The sequence below is a fragment of the Lagenorhynchus albirostris genome, chromosome 3 (genome assembly GCF_949774975.1).
Source record: "Lagenorhynchus albirostris chromosome 3, mLagAlb1.1, whole genome shotgun sequence".
In the NCBI taxonomy this organism is placed as follows: domain Eukaryota; kingdom Metazoa; phylum Chordata; class Mammalia; order Artiodactyla; family Delphinidae; genus Lagenorhynchus; species Lagenorhynchus albirostris.
The window spans coordinates 139,451,462-139,472,281 of NC_083097.1; the positions used below are offsets into that span (position 1 = coordinate 139,451,462).

The window sequence follows — 20,820 nt, forward strand, 5'->3', positions numbered from 1 at the left end:
AGTGTCCCATTATCTTAGTAAAGAAGCACAGAATAATTAGTCTGATGCATATAGATAGCAGCTTCTTACAGCGAGTGACTTTAATTGTGGTGAGTAATATATATGGAGTTTGAAGCATTATATATTTCCCTCCCAAGAAGACACCAGTTACTAATTCAGTTGACAAACTAATAATGTTTCAGAAGATTTAATGCAAACCGAACATCGTAGTCAATAGCCACTGTAAAATGTCCACTTTATGGCCTTATTTTTGCCTGAGCTTAATTTATGATAATTTGGTGGTTGCATATAGCCTGAAAGTGTGCTCTTGGCTTGAGAATTAGTACTTGGGTATTGCATAAATCATGGCTGAATGTGTCGGCTTCCTCTAATGCTCTTCTCTCTCCCACAATTGGAATCCTTCTCGTCTTGTCATTTCCCTTGCCTCATTCATACCTGCGAATTCACGGGGCTCTGAGAGCTCAGTATTTAGAGGACCACTTCCTCATAGAGTAGCATCTTCCAAATGCCAGGTAGAGTGCTTCCAGACTTCAGAGGGGGAAAATTCAGCAATTCTTTTTATGAGATGGAGTATTTGTACCAACCCACCTTAAGTGCTTTAAAAGAAAATGTAATTCCCCCATCCCACCCTCCCATTTGGCCCTAAACTCTGTGCTAATATAAAAGGTAAGATTTAAAAGTATATTATCTGAATGGTTTCTTTTCAGGACAGGTTTATATTGGTTGTTTTTCTTTAATTAATTTGAAAAATAGGACAAGTAAGCTAGCATGTTCTAGGCCCACAGGTAATCTACCTGTGGACCTAAATATGTAATAGGAACCCACTAACTATGCTGTAGGATTTAGTTTAGGTGACTGGTCTTCAAAGAAATACATGAGATATTTCAGAATGAATGAGATAATTGCCTACCTTCTACTGCTCTTTATACTCATCTACAAAGATTTAAAATTTTTAGTTGTGATTAGTCATTTTCAGAAGTGATTAAAAATTTTAAGTAAACAAATATCATATATCTAATTGTGGACAACCGTACTCTAAATGTTGTGGGAAACCATGTTTTAAAATTTAGGTTATTCCGAGGAACTTCCCAGGTGGTCCAGCGGTTAAGACTATGTGCTTCCACTGCAGGGGGCGAGGGTTCGATCCCTGCTGGGGTAACTAAGATCCTGCATGCCGTGTGGTGTGGCAAAAAAAAAAAAAAATTAGGTTATTCTCTTGAACACCCCCAAATCATAATTCACATATTACCATCTATTTTTCAGTTGTATAACAATGTTCTTCTACATCAGTTATGCAACTGTCTTCCTTTACTTATGTATGTTATAATCATAATAGCTAACATGAATATAGACTGTACAGAACTTTTATGTGCATTATTGCTTTTAGTCCACGTATCAACTCCATGTTTTTGGCATTCTTATTCATAATTTAAATGTAGAAGAAGCAAATTTAAAATGTATTTAAAATTATAATATTTTTCTAATTATAAAATAACAAATATTTATTATAAGGAATCTGAAGTGTCAAAAGTAGATGTTAATAAGACTGACCAAAGAATAGAAAAGATAAAAATTACAGATAAAAATATCCGTACAAATATCAGAAATAAAATAAGTGGATATCACTACAGAGTGTGCAGAATTAAGAGGATAATAAAGAAATCCTACAAAACACTCTATGCATGTGAATTTGACATTCAGCAATAGATAAAAAGTACTAATTCCTTAAAAAATTTAAATTATCAAACTCACTGAAGATAAAATAGGTAACAGGGTTAGTCTTATTACTATTAAAAAACTGAGTACATAGTTTAAAATCTTTTGTAAAAGAAATCTACAGGCCCAGGTGGTTTCACTGGTGAATTCTAACAAACACTTAAAGAATTAACACAAATTCTATATAATTTCTTCCAGAGAATAGAAGAGGACGGGATACTTCCCAACTCATTTTATGAAACCAGCATTGTCCTGATATAAAAACAAGACAAAGACATCACAAGGGAAGAAAACTACAAAACAATAAAACAATCTATCTCATGTGTATCACTGTAAAAATTTTCTATAAAATATTAGCAAATTCAATCCAACAATGCATAAAAGGAATAATATAACATGACAAAGCAGGTTTTATTCTGGGAATGTAAAGCTGGCTTAGTATCTAAAAATCAATCAAAGTAATCTACTGAGTTAACACTTTTAAAGAAGAAAAACCATATGATCATATCAACCAACACACACACACACAAAAAAAATTGCCAGAATTCAACGTCTATTTCTTATAGTGACTCTCAAAAAACTAGAAATAGAAGGGCATTTCCTTAACCTAATAAAGAGTATTTGTAAAAAAGCCATCACCAAAATCTTTAATGGTGAGAGACTGAATGCTTTTCCCAGGAAGATGGTAACAAGGAAAGGATACCTTATCTCACCACTCCCATTCAATACTCTACTAAAAGGCCTAGCCAATGTAATAAACAACAAAAAGAAAGAAACAACATGAATTGAAAAGGAAGAAATAAAATTGTCCCTATTTGCAGACATGATTTTCTACATAGAAAAGCCAAGGTGGGCCTCCCTGCTGGCGCAGTGGTTGAGAGTCCGCCTGCTGATGCAGGGGACACGGTTCGTGCCCCGGTCCGGGAAGATCCCACATGCCACGGAGCGGCTGGGCCCGTGAGCCATGGCCGCTGAGCCTGCGCGTGTGAAGCTTGTGCTCCGCGACGGGAGAGGCCACATCTGTGAGAGGCCCGCTTACCGCAAAAAAAAAAAAAAAAAGCCAAGGAATTTACAAACAACAGCAGCAGCAGCAGCAACAACAACAACAAAAACAAACCAAACTAAATCAAACTGAATAAAAAACTCCTAGAACTAATAGGTGAATTTTGCAAGGCTGCAGTCTACTAGTTGTAATATTTTATTCCTTCTCTTATTCTCCTTATATTGGATACAATTTGCTCTTCTTTTTCGAGATTTGTAAGGTAGAAACTAAGGTGATTAATTTTTGATCTTTTTTTTTTTTTTTGGCAGTACGCGGGCCTCTCACTGCTGGTGGCCTCTCCTGTTGCAGAGCACAGGCTCTGGATGCACAGGCTCAGCGGCCATGGCTCACAGGCCCAGCCGCTCCATGGCATGTGGGATATTCCTGGACCGGGGCACGAACCAGTGTCCCCTGCATCAGCAGGCGGACTCCCAACCACTGTGCCACCACGGAAGCCCGAGTTTATTTTTGTGTATGGTGTTAGGGAGTATTCTAATTTCATTCTTTTACATGTAGCTGTCCAGTTTTCCTAGCATAACTTATTGAAGAGACTGTCTTTTCTCCATTGTATATCTTGCCTCTTTTGTCGTAGATTAGTTGACCATATTTACGTGGGTTTATGTCTGGGCTTTCTATTCTGTTCCATTGATATGTATTTCTGTTTTTGTGCCAGTACCATATTGTCTTCATTACTGTAGCTTTGTAGTATAGTCTGAAGTCAGGGAGTCTGATTCCTCCAGCTCCCTTTTTTTCCCTCAAGACTGCTTTGGCTATTCGAGGTCATTTGTGTCTCCATACAGATTTTAAGATTTTTTTTTGTTCTAGTTCTGTAAAAAATGCCATTGGTAATTTGATAGGGCTTGCATTGAATCTGTAGATTGCTTTGGGGAGTGTAGTCATTTTCACAGTATTGATTCTTCCAATCCAAGAACATGGTATATCTCTCCATCTGTTTGTATCATCTTTAATTTCTTTCATCAGTGTCTTATAGTTTTCTGTATAAAGGTCTTTTGTCTCCTTAGGTAGGCTTATTCCTAGATATTTTATTCTTTTTGTTGCAATGGTATATGGGAGTGTTTCCTTAATTTCTCTTTCATATTTTTCATCATTAGTGTATAAGAATGCAAGAGATTTCTGTGCATTAATTTTGTATCCTGCAACTTTACCAAATTCATTAATTAGGTCTAGTAGTTTTCTGGAGGCATCTTTAGGATTCTCTGTGTATAGTATCATGTCATCTGCAAACAGTGACAGTTTTACTTCTTCTTTTCCAATTTGTATTCCTTTTATTTCTTTTTCTTCTCTGATTGCCATGGCTAAGACTTCCAAAACTATGTTGAATAAGAGGGGTGAGAATGGACATCCTTGTCTTGTTCCTGATCTTAGAGAAGATGCTTTCAGTTTTTCACCATTGAGAATGATGTTTGCTGTGGGTTTGTCGTATATGCCCTTTATTATGTTGAAGTAGGTTCCCTCTATGTCCACTTTCTGGAGAGATTTTATCATAAATGGGTGTTGAATTTTGTCAAAAGCTTTTCCTGCATCTATTGAGATGATTATATGGTTTTTATTCTTCAGTTTGTTAATATGGTGTACCACATTGATTGATTTGCGTATATTGAAGAATCCTTGCATCTCTCGGATAAATCCCACTTGATCATGGTGTATGATCCTTTTAGTGTGTTGTTGGATTCTGTTTGCTAGAATTTTGTTGAGGATTTTTGCATCTATATTCATCAGTGATATTGGTCTGTAATTTTCTTTTTTTGTAGTGTCTTTGTCTGGTTTTGGTATCAGGGTGATGGTGGCCTCATAGAATGAGTTTGGGAGTTTTCCCTCCTCTGTAATTTTTTGGAAGAGTTTGAGAAGGATGGGTGTTAGCTCTTCTCTAAATGATAGACGTCACCTGTGAAGCCATCTGGTCCTGGGCGTTTGTTTGTTGTAAGATTTCTAATCACAGTTTCAATTTCAGTGCTTGTGATTGGTCTGTTCCTATTTTCTGTTTCTTCCTGGTTCAGTCTTGGAAGGTTATACCTTTCTAAGAATGTGTCCATTTCTTCCATGTTGTCCATTTTATAGGCATAGAGTTGCTTGTAGTAGTCTCTTAGGATGCTTTGTATTCCTGCGGTGTCTGTTGTAACTTCTCCTTTTTCATTTCTAATTTTGTTGATTTGAATCCTCTCCCTCTTTTTCTTGATGAGCCTGGCTAATGGTTTATCAATTTTGTTTATCTTCTCAGAGAACCAACTTTCAGTTTTATTGATCTTTGCTATTGTTTTCTTTGTTTCTATTTCATTTATTTCTGCTCTGATCTTTATGATTTCTTTCCTTCTGCTAACTTTGGGTTTTCTTTGTTCTTCTTTCTCTAGTTCCTTTAGGTGTAAGGTTAGATTGTTTACTTGAGCTTTTTCTTGTTTCTTGAGGTAGGCTTGTATAGCTATAAACTTCCCTCTTAGAACTGCTTTTGCTGCACCCTATAGGTTTTGGATCATCGTGTTTTCATTGTCATTTGTCTCTAGGTATTTTTTGATTTCCTCTTTGATTTCTTCAGTGATCTCTTGGTTATTTAATAACATATTGTTTAGCCTCCATGTGTTTGTGCTTTTTACGTTTTTTTCCCCTGTAATTGATTTCTAATCTCATAGCATCATGGTCAGAAAAGATGCTTGATATGATTTCAATTTTCTTAAATATACTGAGGCTTGATTTGTGACCCAGCATGTGATCTATCCTGGAGAATGTTCCATGCGCACTTGAGAAGAAAGTGTAATCTGCTGTTTTTGGATGGAATGTCCTGTAAATATCAATTAAATCTATCTGGTTTATTGTGCCATTTAAAGCTTCTGTTTCCTTATTAATTTTCTGTTTGGATGATCTGTCCATTGGTGTAAGTGAGGTGTTAAAGTCCCCCAGTATTACTGTGTTACTGTCGATTTCCTCTTTTATAGCTGTTAGCGGTTGCCTTATGTATTGAGGTGCTCCTATGTTGTGTGCATATATATTTATAATTGTTATATCTTCTTCTTGGATTGATCCCTTGATCATTACATAGTGCCCTTCCTTGTCTCTTGTAACATTCTTTATTTTAAAGTCTATTTTATCTGATATGTGTATTGCTACTCCAGCTTTCTTTTGATTTCCATTTGCATGGAATATCTTTTTCCATCCCCTCACTTTCAGTCTGTATGTGTCCCTAGGTCAGAAGTGGGTCTCTTGTAGACAGCATATATATGGGTCTTGTTTTTGTATCCATTCAGCAAGCCTGTGTCTTTTGGTTGGAGCATTTAATCCATTCATGTTTAAGGTAGTTATCAATATGTATGTTCCTATTACCATTTTCTTAACTGTTTTGGGTTTGTTTTTGTAGGTCTTTTTCTTCTCTTGTATTTCCCACTTAGAGAAATTCCTTTAGCATTTATTGTAGAGCTGGTTTGGTGGTGCTGAATTCTCTTAGCTTTTGCTTGTCTGCAAAGCTTTTGATTTCTCTGTCGAATCTGAATGAGATCCTTGCCAGGTAGAGTAATCTTGGTTGTAGGTTCTTCCCATTCATCACTTTAAGTATATTATGCCACTCCCTTCTGGCTTGTAGAGTTTCTGCTGAGAATTCAGCTGTTAGCCTTATGGGAGTTCCCTTGTATGTTATTTGTTGTTTTTCTCTTGCTGCTTTCAATAATTTTTCTTTGTCTTTAATTTTTGCCCATTTGATTACTGTGTGTCTTGGTGTGTTTCTCCTTGGGTTTATCCTGTATGGGACTCACTGCATCTCCTGGACTTGGGTGGCTATTTCCTTTCCCATGTTAGGGAAGTTTTTGACTATAATCTCTGCAAATATTTTCTTGGGTCCTTTCTCTGTCTCTTCTCCTTCTGGGACCCCTATAATGCGAATGTTGTTGCATTTAACGTTGTCCCAGAGGTCTCTTAGGCTGTCTTCATTTCTTTTCATTCTTTTTTCTTTATTCTGTTCCGTAGCAGTGAATTCCACCATTCTGTCTTCCAGGTCACTTATCCGTTCTTCTGCCTCAGTTATTCTGCTATTGATTCCTTCTAGTGTAGTTTTCATTTCAGTTATTGTATTGTTCATCTCTGTTTGTTTGTTCTTTAATTCTTCTAGGTCTTTGTTAAACATTTCTTGCATCTTCTCAATCTTTGCCTCCGTTCTTTTTCCAAGGTCCTGGATCATCTTCACTATCATTATTCTGAATTATTTTTCTGGAAGATTGTGTATCTCCATTTCATTTGGTTGTTTTTCTGGGGTTTTATCTTGTTCCTTCATCTGGTACATAGCCCTCTGCCTTTTCATCTTGTCTATCTTTCTGTGAATGTGGGTTTTGTTCCATAGGCTGTAGGATTGTAGTTCTTCTTGCTTCTGCTGTCTGCCTTCTGGTGGATGAAGCTATCTAAGAGGCTTGTGGAAGTTTCCTGATGGGAGGGACTGGTGGTGGGTAGAGCTGGCTGTTGCCCTGGTGGGCCGAGCTCAGTAAAACTTTAATCTGCTTGTCTGCTGATGGGTGGAGCTGGGTTCCCTCCCTTTTGGTTGGTTGGCTTGAGGCAACCCAACACCTACCTAGGCTCTTTGGTGGGGCTAATGGCAGCCTCTGGGAGGGCTCACATCAAGGAGTACTTCCCAGAACTTCTGCTGCCAGTGTCCTTTTCCCTTGGTGAGCCACAGTTGCCCCCGCCTCTGCAGGAGACCCTCCAACACTAGCAGGTAGGTCTGGTTCAGTCTCCTGTGGGGTCACTTCTCCTTCCCCTGCATCCTGATGTGCACAGTACTTTGTGTCCTCCAAGAGTGGAGTCTCTGTTTCCCCCAGTCCTGCCAAAGTCCTGCAATCAAATCCCTCTAGCCTTCAAAGTCTGATTCTCTAGGAATTCCTCCTCCCGTTGCCAGACCCCTAGGTTGGGAAGCCTGACATGTGGCTCAGAACCCACACTCCAGTGTGTGGACTTCTGTGGTATAAGTGTTTTCTAATTTGTGAGTCACTCTCCCAGCAGTTATGGGATTTGATTTTATTGTGATAGTGCCTCTCCTACCATCTCATTGTGTCTTCTCCTTTGTCTTTGGATGTGGGGTATCTTTTTTGGTGAGTTCCGGTGTCTTCCTATTGATGATTATTCAACCAGTGTTCTCAAAAGAGGGAGTGAGAGCATGTCCTTCTACTCCGCCATCTTGAACCAATCTCTGCATTTTATGGTTTTAATTGAGCATTTTATACGATTCCATTTTTCTCTCATCATATCCATTATACTTCTTTTTACTTTTTTTAGTGGTTGTTCTAGAGTTTGCAGTATACTTTCACAAGTAATCCAAGTGCACTTTTAAATAATACTTCATGGGTAGTGTGCATACCTTATAATAAAAAAATAATCCTAATTCCTCCCTTCTGTCTCTTTTATCACTACTGTCATTTATTTAACTTATACATAAGTACACATAAGCATATATATTAAATAAATATATAATAAATAAATATATAATAATTAATAATAATGTATATCAACATATATAAATATATAAAGTTGAATAAAATTATACATACTTGAATTCTTTGTTGCTATTATCATTTTAAACAAACTGTTTTCTGTTAGATAAATTAAGAATAAGAAAAATGAAAGATTTTACTTGACTTTCACTTGTTCCTTCTATGTTTCACCTCCCTTTTTTATGTAGATCTGAGTTTCTGAACTATAACTTTTTCTTCTCTCTAAAGAGCTGCTTTTATATTTCTTGCAAGGCAAGTCTGCTGGCAACAAACTTGCTTATTTTTTGTTTGTCTAAGAAAAACCTTTATTTCTCCTTCACTTTTGAAGGATGATTTCACAGTGTACAGAATTCTAGATTGGCTCCCAAAGTGAAATTGTTAGGAAAAATCTAACAAAATATATTGTATGCTGTCTGCTGTAAGTACTAATGCTGCTGAAAGAAATCTAAGAAGATGTATATGCATGGAGAGACAAACCATATCCATAGACAAGAAGACTCAGCAGAGGAAAGATTTAAATTCTCCCCAAATTTTTCTATAGACTTAACAGAATTCTAATAAAAATCTCAGCAGGCTTTGTGTAGATACAGACAAGCAGATTCTAAAATATATATGGAAAGGCAAAGAAATTAGAATAGCTGAAAGAATTTTGAGGAAGAAGAATAAAGTTACAGAAATCAAACTACCCAATTTAAAAACTTACTATAAAGCTACAGTTATCAAGATGGTGTGGTTTTGCCAACAGGATGGACACATGGATCAATGAAATGGGACAGATTCCAGAAATAGACTAACACAAATATGATCCTTTGATTATATTTGCACTTGAGGAATTTTATTTATTTAAAAAATAAACTATTTTAGAACAATTTTAGATTTACGAAAAAACTGAGAAGGTAATACAGAGTTCCCATATATCCTGTCTCTACAGTTTCACTTATTATTAACATCTTACATTAGTGTGGTACATTTGTTACAATTAATGAACCAGTATTAATACATTATTATTAACTGGAGCCCATGCTTTTTTTCAGATTTCTTTAGCTTTTACCTAAAGTTCACTTTCTGTTCCAGGATTCCAGGTAAGATACACATTACATTTAGTTTTCATCTGTTCTTAGGCTTCTCTTGACTCTGACAGTCCCTCAGACTTTCCTTATTTTTGTTGACCTTGACAGTTTGGAAGAGCACTTGTCAGGTCTTTTACAGATTGCACCTCAATTGGGATTTTTCTGACATTTTAATCGTAATTAAACTGGGGCTATAGTTTTTTGGGAAGAAGACTGTAGAGGTACATTGCCTTTTTCATCACATCATATCAAGAACACATACCACCAATATGACATCACGGTTGGTGTTGACCTTGAGCATCTGGCTGAAATAGTGTTTGTCAGGTTTCTCAAATGAAAAGTTGCTCATTTCTCCTCCTTTTTGAACTTTACTGTTTGGAGACAAGTCTCTATGCATAGCCCACACTTAGGGAGTGAGCAGTTACGCTTCCCCATGGAAGGACTATGCAAGTAAATTATTTGGAATTTTTCTGCATAAAATATTTAGTTGTTCTTCCCATTCATTTATTTGTTGAGTCGTTTATTTCTATCAGTATGGGCTCATGGATAGTCCATCCTGGGATCCCATGTCATTCTAGTAATTTTTTAAAATTTGCATACATTAAGGTCCATTGTAAAGTGCTATAAAATTGAATAGGTTTTGACAGATGCATAGTGCCCTGTATCAGCAATTATATATCATGCAGAATAGTTTCGCCACCCTGAAAATTCTCCCGTGACTCAACTAGCCAACCCCTCCTCCCTGCTAAATCCCTGGCAACCACTAATCTTTTATTGTTGCTATAGTTTTGCCTTTTCCAGAATGCTACATAATTGTAACTAGTATGTAGCCTTTTCAGATTGACTTCTTTAACTTAAATGTGTGCATTTATGACTCATCCATGTATTTTCATGACTTGATAGCTCATTTCTTTTTGTTTCTAAATAATATTTCAGTGTATGGTTGCCATTTGATTTTTTTAAACATCTTTATTGGAGTATAATTGCTTTACAATGGTGTGTTACTTTCTGCTGCATACCAAAGTGAATCAGCTATACATATACATATATCCCCATATCTTCTCTCTCGTGTCTCCCTCCCACCCTCCCTATCCCAGCCCTCTAGGTGGTCACAAAGCACTAAGCTGATCTCCCTGTGCTATGTGGCTGCTTCCCACTAGCTATCTATTTTACATTTGGTAGTGTATATATGTCCATGCCACCATTTGATTTTTACAAAGATGCATAAGCAATTCAATGGAGAAAGAATAGACATTTCAACAAACAGTGTTTTAACTATTTGAATCTGTATGCAAAACATAAGCCTCAATTTCATTCTTACACCTTATATAAAAATCAACTCAAAGTGAATTACAGGGACTTCTCTGGTGGTGCAGTGGTTAAGAATCCACCTGCCAATGCAGGGGACATGGGTTCGATCTCTGGTCCAGGAAGATCCTACATGCCACAGAGCAACTAAGCTCGTGCACCACAACTACTGAGCCTGCACTCTAGAGCCTGCGAGCCACAACTACTGAGCCTGCATGCCACAACTACTGAAGCCCGTGCACCTGGAGCCTGTGCTCCACAACAAGAGAAGCCCCCTCAATGAGAAGCCCATGCACTGCAACAAAGAGTAGCTCCCGCTCACTGCAACTAGAGAAAGCCCACGCACAGCAACGAAGACCTAACACAGCCAAAAAAAAAGACACCAAAATGAATTACAAATGTAATTTTAAAATTATTAAACTTTTAGGAGGATATCTTCATGACCTGGGGTTAAGCAAAGTATTCTCAGATGGAACTGCAGAAGTAGGATCCATAAAAGAAGTTGATAAATAGGAAGTCATCAAAATTAAATATCTTTGTTCTGCAAAAGACATTATTTAGAGAATGAAAAGACAAACTATAGACTGATAGAAAATATTTGCAAAACACATGCCCAACAAAGGACTTTTATCCAAAATATATAAAGAACTCTCAAAACTCAATAGTAAAGAAACCAGCAAACCAATTCCAAAATTAGCAAAGACTTGGACAGACACTTCACCAGAGAGTATGCATGAATGGCACATGAAAAGATGTTCAACACCATTAACCAACAGGGGAGTGAAAATACATCATCTGGCTTCTTAGCCCTTCTCTGAATTCCTTTCCTACATCTCCTGCCTCACTTGCTCCACGTCAGCCATTTGCTGTTCCTAGAATATCCCAGGTACAGTCTTGAGCTCCACCTGAAATGCACTTCCTCCAAATATTCAAGTAGCTAGCTAGCTCTCTCACCTTCCTCAAAATTTGCTTAAATGTTACAGCCCTAATGAGGCCTCCTATCTCCACCTTGTTTAAATTGCAATTCCACATTCTTCTACTCTCAACTCTTCTCTGGTTTTGTTTTTCTCCATAGCATTTGTCATCTTCCAACAAATTATATAATGTACTGATTATACTTATTACTTATTGGTTATATTTACCTAGTAATAGCTAAATTTTATGGAGACAAATCTTGGATTTTCTTTACTCATGGATCCCATTGCCTGGCATATAGTAGATAATCAATAAATATCTGTTGCTTCTATTAAAGAAATAAGGTTTTTGCCCATGAGTGGAGAGAATTTTGATATTGTGATGTCTGAATATCAAATACCATTTTATGTGCTTTAAATTGTTATAATTTAGTGGTTAGTTTAGGGGGGTACTTTAATATAAATACTATCACATTTTTCTGTATCTGTATTAGAATAACATGATGATTTCATACAGAATTCCTAGTTCTGAGACTTATGACTAATTATTCTGCTTTCTAAATATTGCTTTATCTTTTTATATTTTTGTCTTTCCTCCTCTTCTTTCTTGTTATTTTTTTCTGGGAATTTATAATTGATCTGTATTAGTGATATTCTTGTATTCTTTTTCCACAGTATAAAATAATACCTTTTGAAAAACTCAGAAGTTTAAGGTAGTGTTAATAAACACATTTATGAAATAGTTTTTAATTTTCAAAGGAAGGAATGATATCATAATAGAGCAAGGCTTTGCCTTTTTAGTTCACTTAACATATGGAATTGGTACCAAGAATCCAAGAGGACTTAACAGAATTAAGCAAGTAGATATTCATTTTCACTAAATAAATTAGGTAAACTCACAGAAGCAGAAGATTAGGTCAGTTCCATTTTTTCCTTGCTGCTTATGTCCACAGCTGAGTTTTTTGGATAAAACTTCAATGAGAAGAAAAGAGTAGATAAAAGTCTTTAGTTCTGCAAATGTTACTCACAACAAATGTTATGGGCAACTCAGCTCTTAGTTCAGTTCTTAGCTCAAGCTCATGTTTGAAAATATTGATGTTGCTATTTCTCCAATATAAAATGCATCAAATGGCATAGGCTTGAAAAACTTATACAGGCAGTGTTTATACTGAGAGCCATTTAGGTTTAAATGGTTATTTGTTCTTTGACAAGTCTGTTCAAAAAGGAGTGTAATGAGCATGAGCTTCAGAATCAGAAAATGCTGGGATTCAAGAGGTGAGAAAAGCAAAGTCCCTGGCTTCTTGGTGAATATATCCTAGTGGAGGGAGATGGGCATTCAATAAAATAATCACAGTGACATGTAATTACAAACTATAAAAGCTTCAGAAGTAGGGTAGGGGGAACTATAGAAAGGAAGGCAGGTGATGGAGCTGTCTGGGAGTGCAGGGCAGGTATCTCTGAGGAAGTGGTGTTAGAATTGGAATATGAAGGGTGATGGTTTAGTAGGTGAAGTGTGATGAGGTTGGGAAGGATTTCCAGTCTGAGACAACAGTATTAAAATATCCCTAGGGCAGAAAGGATCATAGCATGTTGGCAGAACATAAAAAAGGCTGATAGGACTAAGGTATGGGGAACAAGGAGGGTGATGTTGTTAGATAAGAGCTGGGCAAAGGCTAGATCATGCATCACCTTCAGGGTGCTAATAGGAATCATGATTTATCACTAATAAATAATCTCTAGCAGCTCTGGGAAGCCATAGAAAGGTTTTAATCAAAACTCAAATGTTCAGAATTTGGTTTCAAAAATGTCACTTAAGGGACTTCCCTGGTGCTACAGTGGTTAATGTTGTTTCCAATACAGGGGGTGTGCGTTCGGTCCCTGGTTAGGGAACTAAGATCCCATATGCCATGTAGCGTGGCCAAAAAAACCCAAAATCTCTTCACATAGCTAAATGTGAGAAAATCAACTGGGGTAAGGAGAGCTAGAGTGGAAACATGCTAGTTAGGAGGCTACTTAGTATTAGTAATGATCAGGCAAGTGACAGTTTGGACTAAGGTGGTTTGGACCAGATCAGTTAGGTGGCTGTTGTAATCATCTAGGCAGCAGATGATGGTGGTTTGGACTTAGAGCAGTGGTAGAGGAGATGGAGAGAGATGAATGCATTCTCCATAGCTGTCTCATTTCTTCAATGTCACATGGACCACTATAGACCATCCATGTTATTGATGCAAATGAATTAACTGCCCAGTGCCAGTTGATATAAAACTTGCAGGCATAACTATAGTTTAATGGATCCCATTTTGGAGTGTTTTTTTTTTTTAAAGACAGATTTCCATCAGGATATTCCTGCAGTTTTAAGAAAGATGGCATGATGACTGCAGATAATCTGTCAAAGCTCCAAGAAAACACTAGATGAGGAGGGCCCTTGACTCAGGAGCTGCTATGATGGCTGGCAGCTAACACAGCAGCAGGAGGTAGGGAGGTGACAGACACGCAAGGCAGATGTTCTACTGAACTCCTCCATCTGGATGGGGCCTTTTGGTTGTACTGCTCTTTCCCAGCCATGCGTGAAGCAAGTGCCAATGATGCATCTTCATTAGGATGAACAGGACCTTGGATAGTGGAAAAGCAATCGCGACTCACTGAAAGGGTCAATGAGAACCGAAATACTCTACTGATAGCACTGTGGGAAAGCGATGGGGCCATAATCTGTTCAGCAAGTGTTTTTCTGGAAAGAGGACTTGTTGACAGTATTAAGGAAGGCTATCTAATCCTAACTTGCATCAACAACACAGGGATGAAATATTTTAAAAATAACCACCTTTTGAACACTTGCTCTGTGCCAGGTTCTCCGTGATCTGCCTCTACTCCCTTCCCCTTATTTTTCAGACCTCACTTCCGCCTACTCTGCCCACTGGCCACTGAACATCAGCCACAGTGACCTCCTCATTGTCCCTTGAAGACCCCAAGCATGTTGCCATACCATGGAACTTGCGCTTGCTCTTTTCTCTTGTCTAGAAGTCTCTTCATCCACATATGTGCATGGCTTGCTCTGTCACTTTAATAGATCTTCACTCAAATTCATTGCCAGAGAGAGGCCTTGCTTGACCACCTTTATCCCCAATAGCACTTTTTGTTACTCTCTAGCCTTTCACATTGCTTTTGTTTCTCTACATAGTTCTTGGCACTGCTTAACTATAAAGTACACAAGTTTGTTTATCTCTTTGGTTAGAATGCAAGCTCCATTATGTGGAGATTTTGACAGTCCTTTCCACCGTGCTAACCTAAGTGTCTAAACAGCATCTGCACAGAGTAGGTACTTAAGAAGTACTGGAAGAAATGACCAAACGGATCTCACTTAATATTCACAACACAGTCTGGGAAGTAGGTATTACTGTTACCCAATTTGATAGAGGAGGAAACAAGATTAAGCATTTTATACAAAATCAAACAGATATTGATTTCAGAGTCTGATCTTTTTACTCAAGATATTCTGTCCCATTTTAATCTTTGATTGTCTCTGAATCATATAAGCGGAAGAGAAAGATCAGAAAATACTATTTACCTTTGTTATCAAAGCTGTCCTTTTGCCAGGCCAGAGGGTATAATACAAAGAGAGAGTGAGGGTGTGGTTGTTGTCTAGGTATTAGAGAATCCACATAGGAAAATTGTTATGGAGTGAATGTTTGTATCCCTGATATCAAAATTCATATGTTGAAATCCTAAACCCAATATGACAGTATTAGGAGGTAGGGCCTTTGGGAGGTAATCAGGTTTAGATGAGGTCATGAGGGTGGAGGCTTCATATAAGATTACGTGCTCTTATGAGAACAGACAGTGATCTCTCAAACTCTCTTTCTCACTCACCTGTCCCTTCCCTCCCCTCTCCTTCTCCTCCCTTTTCCTTCCCTTTCTTCCTCTCTCTCTCTCTTTCTCTCTTCCATGTGAGAACACAGCAAGGAGGCAGAAGTCTACAAGAGGGCCTTCACCAGAAACTGAATCTCATAGCACCTTGATCTTTGACTCTCCATCCTCCAGAGTTGCGAGAAATAAATGTTTGCTGTTGAAGCCCCCCAGTCTCTGGTATTCTGTTGTAGTAGCCCAACCTGCCTAAGACAATAATATTCCCTGCACGTTTCTGCTCAAGGTTGCCTCTAGTTTGAGGGGTACAAGAAAGAATTGAGAGGTATACATCTCACAGAAGAGGCTTGGCGTGATACTTCTTCTGAGGAGCAGACAATGACCTTTCTGGACAAAGGACAAATGAGAGAAACTGAAGACAAATATTCAGGAGATCCTCAGTCTCTAGACACAGGTCTCCAGGAAGGAAAACTGTAACATCTCAGTCTCCTGAAGATGAAGCTCTGAAATCCCATTTCCTTTTTTAGCATTCTGTGTGGTCAGAGGCAGAGAGTGACATCACTGATGAGGATTTAATGATGTGAGGCTCTATTTGCGTAAATAACTGTGGGAAATCCCAAAGCTTACAGGTGGTAATGAGCATAGACTCCAGCTCCCTGAAGCCCCGTGTGCAGTACAATCTGTTCACTCATATCCTGGTCTACCTCATGTGGAATGCTTTTGGTGTGTGGCTATTATGTTACATTTCTTTTCCTATTTCTCAATTCTGGGTTTGCTTGTATGGAAAACCAGAAGCTTTCCCCACAAAAGCATCTAAGCTGCTGACTTTGTGAACTTCTATTACGAGTTTGTCCTCGAGTGGTTATTTTTCGTGTTACCGGTTGCAGAAATATTTATTCTTCGTTAGCAAGCACCTTACCAAATTATGTGCGTTTCAAATAATTTTGCCAGCATAAAAATCAGAACTATAAATGTGGTAAGCAATATGCCCAAAGTGAAATCAAGACTTAGTAATATAACTTGGATAAACTTCAAAGCTGGAAGAATGGGGTTAAAAATTTTTATATTTTAGTTAGCTAAAGGTTAGGCATCCTTTGTTTTTCCAGCTCTGAAAATCTTTAATGTTTGAGTTCACTCACTCTCCTGTCTTTAAAAATAATAAATTAAGCATAATAAGAACCACTTTTAATTAAAAATCTTACAGTACATAATGTAAATCATCCCAATTTATCAATTTCATTGATTATAGTAAATAGATTGGCCTAAATATTGGTTGATTATAAGCCATATCTATTTTTTAATTTTAATTTTTTTGGCCATGCCATGGGGCTTGCGGGATCTTAGTTCCCTGACCAGGGATGGTACCCGCACCCTCAGCAGTGAAAGTGCAGAGTCCTAACCACTGGACCGCTAGGGTATTCCCTAAGCCATAGCTAGAATTTTTTAAATTTGACTTTATAAATACTCATAAGTTTCAATCAAATGGGAAACTCTAGCTAGTTGAAAGTTAGGGTAGTTCGAATTTCAAAGCTCCACTGTATTTTTATCTTTTCCCTATGAAAGACTGATAGTTATGTTTCCTTCTTTTCTTTTTAAATATCAATTTAATATCTCCACAATCTTAAAATTCCTTTATTTTAGTGCTATTTCCAAACTTCTAGTACTGTACTAGAACCTCAGTTTTATTTGTAGCTGTTTCATTGGCTTACTTGATTTAAGCCACTTCAAAATAATAATTGCAATTGGGGGTTCCCCCTTTTCTGAATGTGATAAAGAAAATAAAAATGACTGATTTAGAACAAAAATATATGAAATATCCCAAGAAAACAAAATGCACAATTTACACATTTTATCATCATGGTCTTAATGTGTTACCATATTAGTTTAATTCAACAAATCTTTATGTAGAGCTCATCATGTGCCAGGCACTATTCTAAGAGCTGGATAGATAATAAATCCCTTTATTAATCTGTGTAACACCCCTACGAGGTTGTTACCATTATCCCCATTTTACACGTTAGGAAATGAGACATAGAGAGGTTATATAACTTTCCCAAGGTCACACTCCTAATAAAAGAAAGAGCTGTGATTTGGAATGTCTAGAATATGTACTTTTAACTATTATACTATGTTGTTGGTCTTGATTGCTTAAAAGACAGAAGTGTTTAAAATGTCAACATCTAGGGCTTCCCTGGTGGCGCAGTGGTTGAGAGTCCGCCTGCCGATGCAGGGGACACGGGTTCGTGCCCCGGTCTGGGAAGATCCCACATGCCGCGGAGCGGCTAGGCCCGTGAGCCATGGCCGCTGAGCCTGTGCGTCCGGAGCCTGTGCGTCCGGAGCCTGTGCTCCGCAACAGGAGAGGCCACAGCAGTGAGAGGCCCGAGTACCGCCGAAAAAAAAAAAAAGTCAACATCTAGAACCCTATTAATAGTGTTTGGGGCTATTAATATCTGGAAGTAGATGAATTTTATGACCATTTCTCTTACCTCAGGAATATACGATGAATATTTTACAAGTATGCACATTTATGTGCATTTTACAATAAAATTTTACATTTTATTTACATGTTATTTTACAATAACATTTTACAATAAAAATACAGTTATAACTACATTATGGTTCTAACATTTCCTTACAATTTGTCCTCTCCAAGGATTCAGACATTTCTAGATAATCCCAGAAGAGGCTAATGGAAATGTCCCAGTCTTGGTCAATTTGTGACTCTTACTCCTTTTACCCTGCTTCATCTTTGACTGCTGATTATCTATGTGTTCCATGCTTTTCCACATCCTATGTGGATCCACGATATACTCATGCTTAGCTTATATTGTGGTTGATTTATTACAGCCAAGAAATCAGTTAGCTTTCAGTTACAAAAATTTCTCTCTGTGAAATAGAATCAGAAAAACTAAAATTTTCATTATGACTTAAATGTGAATAAACATGTAGCTTTCTTTGTTTTCTAAAACTAATTTCATATTGCTATCATGTTTTTCTTTTACTTATTCCCTCTCATGGAAAGAAAAAACCCATAAACTTTGGGTTTACAAAATACAGTCAATTCAGAGATAACACTAACCTCTCAGGACTGTTTTGTCCTGAGCTGATTCCCATTGTATGTGAATTGCTGGTGCGGCCTAGGCATGCTGGCATCTGCTGTGGATCACCACAAACCCTTTTTGTCTCTGGTTATGAGGTCTCTACTCTCTGAGATTTCCTTGTCCTGAGCACTGGTCTTCTCTTGTCCCCTTCCCCTCAGGAGCATCTGTAATAGAAAGTTTCAGTAGGATCTTTCAAAGGTAAAATGTTACAGATGCTCCTTAACTAAGTAAGGTGCCAGATTAAAAGGCAGCCTATTTAAAGAAGGATCTTTCAGTCAAATCAAAGTGGTAGCAAGGGGTCAAAATGTTGAGAAGAGAGGATTTGATGAGGAGACCTTCTTTAGAGAATGTTATGCTAAACCCTGAATTAGAGTTCTCCAGAGAAACAGAACCAATAGAATGTGTATATTTATAGGAAGAGATTTATTTTAGGGAATTGGCTTATGCAATTGTGGAGCTTGGTGGGTCCAAAATCTAATAAAGAGGCCAACAGGCTGGAGATTCAGGAAGGAGTTGTGGTGTAAGTCCACAGGCGGTCCTCTAGAAAACCAGGAAGAGTCGATGTTACAGACCAAGTCTGAAGGCCATCTGCTGAAGAATTCCCTTTGGTTCCGGGCAGACCAGTCTTTTGTTCTCTTCAGGCCTTCGACTGATGGGATGAGACCCACCCACATTATGGAGAGCAATCTGCTTTACTCAAAGGTCACTGATTTAAATGTTAATCTCATGCAAAACACCCTCACAGAATTACTCAGAATAATGTTTGACTAAATACCTGGGCACAGGCCAGCCAAGTTTATACATGAAATTAACCATCACAAGTTCTCCTCTTGTCAATTTGGTACCTGTATGCATCACCTTAGACCATTCTTAATCTCCAAAGACAATGACAAGGTCATATATCCGCCTAACATGATACAGCCATTCTGTGTACAACCAGAACCGCAGTAATCCTTCCCCTAGGAGAAGATGTAAATTCCTTGAATGATGTTTACTCTTCTCCTTGATTTTATGGAACTTAAATACTATGCTGTAAAGTTAACAAAACTTAAATACTATGATATAAAGTCAATACATGTATGTTACATGATAAGGAAATAAGAAAGGGGAGAAAACAAAGATTTTTGGGTTTTTTTATGAACATACACAAACATTCATAACAAAATAAGGAAGAAGGACTCATGACATCATTACAACTACAGCCCTCATTTCTATAACTAGTCATGTGCTCACAGCTGATATTTACAACTACTTTCTTCTATCACCCATTCCTTATGCCACTTGTACTCAGCTAGTCGTTGTTCTTTACCTGATAGGCTGCCCCAAATCTTCATTCCTGAAGGGTCTGGGCCATGGTAGGATTGGGTTGTTGTAGTTTTCCATTGACCTTAATCACAGGGCGTAGTAATATTAAGAGATGCCCCAATATTCCAGACATATTCCTCCTTGCCTTCATTGTGGAGAAGCAGTCCAATTTCTTGCTCGTTCTCCAACCAGGTGAGGTAGGGATTGTCTGCTCCTTACCTTAGGCCTAGTTAAGAACTGGGGGCTTCATTGGGACTGCTAGGAGGGCCTACAGCTGCCACAGCTGTGGACTGTGGGGCCTCACTCATGTCAGAGGGAGCCAGAGGAACCTGAGTAAAGGTGGAGAGAGCCTCTGGAAGACTGTATTTAGGAGATAACTACATGTCTGCTAACGGCCAAGCAGATAATGCACATTTTCCATGGTCCAAATGTGGGCCACATGAAAAGCAGACCTGGCCCTGAACTGCTTTAGGTTTTTCCCAAGAGGGGGACAAAGAGCTTCCACTGGTGAGAGTCTCTGTGCGGAGGGGCCACTGGAGAACCATGCTGAAGGAGAAATACCACCCATGTCATTGGAGCTGTTCCCTGATAGGCCCAGAGGGGAAGCAGGATCTGAAACATCCACAAAGAATCTGATTTAAGTATTTGCCAAGCCCAGAGGGCATGATGCTGTTCTATCATTTTCAAGCCAGGTGGAATGCGGCGCCACGTTGAACACTCAGCCCTCTCTGAGATGCTCATGGCTACCTCAGCCACAGCCAGGAAAATGGGGCACCCACTCGAATGTTCTCAAATTCCTACAAAATTATGGTTGGCATTTCTGGGCCTTTTTCTCCCCTGAAGGTGGTAACTTGCTGGGATGCTCCCATCCTTCTCTTTCTTTCTTTTATTTCTTCCTTTAATGCCAGCACTGGAAAGGTTTTCCACTTCATCCCCTTTCTGGCAGGATTTTTTGCCTTATGTTATGGCTTGTTCTTTTTTTATTCCCTATTGGTGACGTAATCTTAATGCCAGAAAGGTTTG

At 38.1% G+C, this 20,820-nt stretch overlaps 1 long non-coding RNA gene across 1 annotated transcript in view; it reads left to right on the forward strand.

Moving 5' to 3' along the window:
* The window catches only part of LOC132518570 (uncharacterized), a 35,588-nt gene extending 20,050 nt beyond the window's left edge, over nucleotides 1-15,538 (forward strand). The window contains exons 2-3 of the long non-coding RNA XR_009539918.1: nucleotides 9,273-9,320; nucleotides 15,491-15,538. This is a non-coding gene — a long non-coding RNA (uncharacterized LOC132518570). The remainder of the gene's footprint in view (nucleotides 1-9,272; nucleotides 9,321-15,490) is intronic.
* The last annotated feature ends 5,282 nt before the right edge of the window (nucleotides 15,539-20,820 follow it).